Source organism: Hibiscus syriacus, unplaced genomic scaffold (assembly GCF_006381635.1).
Source record: "Hibiscus syriacus cultivar Baekdansim isolate YM2019G1 unplaced genomic scaffold, ASM638163v2 tig00110243_pilon, whole genome shotgun sequence".
NCBI classification, from domain to species: domain Eukaryota; kingdom Viridiplantae; phylum Streptophyta; class Magnoliopsida; order Malvales; family Malvaceae; genus Hibiscus; species Hibiscus syriacus.
This window is the reverse complement of record NW_024062643.1, coordinates 246550-250335: the sequence shown is the minus strand read 5'-3', so window position 1 is coordinate 250335 and position 3786 is coordinate 246550. Positions and strand designations below refer to the sequence as shown.

The 3786-nt window shown below is 34.4% G+C and overlaps 1 pseudogene; it reads right to left on the bottom strand.

Moving 5' to 3' along the window:
• Positions 1-1383: 1383 nt before the first annotated feature.
• Positions 1384-3358, bottom strand: LOC120114742 (annotated as a pseudogene).
• Between the last annotated feature and the right edge of the window lie 428 nt (positions 3359-3786).

Below are 3786 nucleotides of genomic sequence, written 5' to 3'. Positions count from 1 at the left end.
ATTATTTTATCTAAATTGATATTTTATATTGTATGTTTTATAATATACAGTTTGTTTTAGTGAGAATTTTATTTATTAATTAATTTAGTGTGATTATAAGTAGCAGTATTTATTCTAAAGAGTTTCGATCATTTGATAATGAATACTCAAATACCCTAAGTTGTTAATGTTCGAACTCAAAACAATCATCCCTTTAACCGCTGAAATTGTTTGATTCGCGCATGTTAGTAACAATGTTGTGTAATATTTGAGTTTTTCAGAATAATAAACGTAGTCGTATAAAGGTAAAACAAAAGTTTCGTGACATAGTATAAAATAACTTTTTATTTAATATCATTTTATAAATTTACTTTTATAAAGCATGTATTGTCTGAATCGATTTAATGTGTTTCATATGCGGTTTTAAGACACGTCCCGATAGACATCAATAGGTTTTAGATTTATCTCAAGAAATCTATATTAATAAAATTTTAAAAAGATTCAAATGAAAGATCATTCCCAGTGTTTCTCTTATTATAAAGGGTGAAAAGTTCATTTAAACCAATATCGAAAAACGACTTAGAGATAAAAAAATAAAATTATTTCATATATTTATGTTGTTGGAAGTATAATGTATATTCAAGTGATCCAACATTTCATTTATGGTTGGAATGTTGGAAAGTTGTCAGAGTAATCCAAGTACTGACCACTAAAGAGATGCAGAGAAAGTTTTAAAACACTTGGAAAAAATAAAGGACCACTTATATGTGTATGAATAATCAGATTATTTTTAGTGATAAACTATTTTGATGCTAACTTTGTTAGTTGTGTTGATTCATAAAAAGCAACATCAAATTTTACATATTTAGATTTGCTAAACAGAGCTATATTCTGGAATAATGTTAAAGAAAATTCTAATTGTTATTTCCACAGCAGGAAGGCTGAGCTCGTTTCATGTTTTGAAACTACCCTCACATGAAATATATTGAAGAGTTTGATTTTTTAATTTAAACTTGTGGATTAGAACTTTAGGCCATTAAAGATATGCTGTAACAATTCAATTGATATCTTTATAGTTGAGAATTATAAATATAGAAGCCAAGGCAAACATATTAATATTATCAAACAATAAGAGAACGTGTTAAAGAAAAGAAAGTGATCATTGAACACACATTGATGTTGTCAGTTGATATTTTGATTAAAGACACGCCACCGTACAAATATAAGAGCCACTGAGACTTTTTCAAATTTTGTAAATTCTCATTGTAAGAAAGATCATAATGAAACTCTCGAGTTTGTTACTTTGCATGGGTAATAGGCAAACCTTCACTCACCATTGCTTTAATTATTTAGCAAGTTTGATGAAAAGTTTCTTTTAGGCATCACATGCTTATTCATTCTTAACTAGATAGTGAAGGTTGACAAAAAGGTAAGCCATCAGTAGGGGGAAGACAGAAAATAACTCCCCTAATGAGTAGCAACAAGCTGATTGTTGTCCTTCCCACTGCATTCACTTGAAGCTCCTGTTAGTTATAAGTTCATGTCTTAACTGGCTATAATTTATAACATAGTAAGCCGAGGGCAGACAGATCAACTGGCTGCTGGTGCAATGCTGATAGGCTCGGGTGCAACCTCAGGTCCGGACTGCTCGACGCCGATAGATTGGCGTTTATCATCAAATCCCCACAAAGTGGCAGATTTTGTATCATCCTGGACCATTTTCTTGGAGAATTCTTCATGGTTGTACTCCGGTATGGCCTTTCCTCCAAATTCTGTGGGTAGATTTTCCTCGTCAAAATATGAGCTCATGAGCTCCACACTATCTTTATTCTTAGGATACACAAACTTCACCTTTTCGAAGGTTTTGGCATCTAGAAAATATTTAACAATCTGCACAAATGAAAGCCAAACAAGCTGGTTAAACTTTTATCAGATTAACTCACCCTACTGTCAAGTTTGACCTGAACACAAAAATCCGATCCGATTAACCAAGTCTGACCGTGAAAATTGAGAACTCTCAACCTGCCCAGACTGAACCCCAAAATGACCTGAATTTGAGCGCCAAACATGGATGACAAAACTCGAAATAACCCAAACTTGACCTCCCAGTTGAAGGTCTAATTCTGAATGAACAGTAAGTTATAAATGCAACTGTAAATGTAAATGCACTAATAAATGTTATCTCATTTAGCTTTGCAAGCTAGCTATTCACAATGCTTAACCATTACTAAACATTTACCGACACTCAACAAGTAAGTATCCAAATGTAGTAACAATGCATTTAGAATTCAAACCATCCAGAATGCTTCGAAAATTCTCGGGGGATTGTAGAGAACTGCCATACCCAGCCTCTCAGGGTAGTGGTTTTGTAACACGCGAGAAGACTTGATAGGGACACTTGTGCTCAAGCTCCAGCCAGTGAAATCTATCAACCATACCATCTGTTGTTGACCCTCAGGAAGGTTTAGGATAGCATTCTCTAATGGCGGAGCTGATTGTCCAAAGATGTAGTGTTCTGCAACATTTCTGGTCATATTAATTTCGAAAACTTATAATAACTGAAGCAATTTTTGTCAACTTGTCAAAATGTCTTTTCGAGTTCAGATTAGAATTGACAAGTCTAGGCTTTAGTTTTGTTTTAACTAAACCTATTTACCTGCTTTCCTGGTCGCAATATAAGAACGGTCCTACCATCGCGGTTGTGAAAATTTGCTCGATATACTTTTCCAGTCTCACCTTCTACGGCAACTTCATCCTGACAACGAAATATCAGCTAATCACAACCATTAACTCCCTTTCTGTGAACATTCAAAGGAATAAAAATATGTTACCCAACGTATTTCCTCAGGCTTATAGGTCGATCTCCATTTGAGTGTCTCTTCCAGCATTTTCTTCGATTTGTCAACATTCCAGTTTCGTGCCTCCAAACAAGTATCTCCTCAAGCAAGCATCGGTGCAATATTTCAAACTGCGACCAGCTAGTGGTCCGATTGCAGCTCTGAGCTCCTTGGCCTGCTTGTATTCCCATGTAAAAAGAAAATTTTAACCAAGAAACAACCAGAATCTAAACAGAGTGTAAACCAAAATTTCAAAAATATTGGAGCAACAAAGGGAGATTTAAGTAAACAAACACGAAACAGAGAATTGACCATATCCAATAATCACTAATTGTTCCAACTTTATTACCTTGGATTCATGTTGCAATGAATCATTCTCTTGGCTGTGGTGGGAATTGCTCCATCTAATAAACATTTTGACTGAACAGAATCTAGCAACGTAGTGCAACCTGCAAAATATTGTATAACAGTAAATCGGGACATGAAATTCATAATTAATTGAGTTAAATGGCTAGTAATTTGTTTTTTAACTAAGCATCGATGCGAGAGTAGAGAAACCAGCTCCTATACGCCTTAACCCTCAAAGAAAACCAGAAAATAAACAAGTAGACAAAAGAATTACATCCAATAGAGCACCAAAATAGAGAAACAAACATGATTTAGATCAAGAACTTCAAGGTAACACACAATCAAAATCAAATAAAAGCAAACATTTACCAAGGACCTTCAAATCACGCCGTTAATGAACCTGGGACATAAGGCTGCATAAGACCTGAAAATGATCAACTGGTTTCATTTCATTACATCATATTAGCATTAGATTTACAAGCAGTAGTTTCACATAAGAAGAGCAGGAACAGTAAAACCAGATCACACGATTTACAAGCTAAATCAACGGAAGAGGCATGATTCAACAACTGCTAAAACTTTCCAGCTACTATGAACAGAACTGTTTTCTAATTAAATGGAG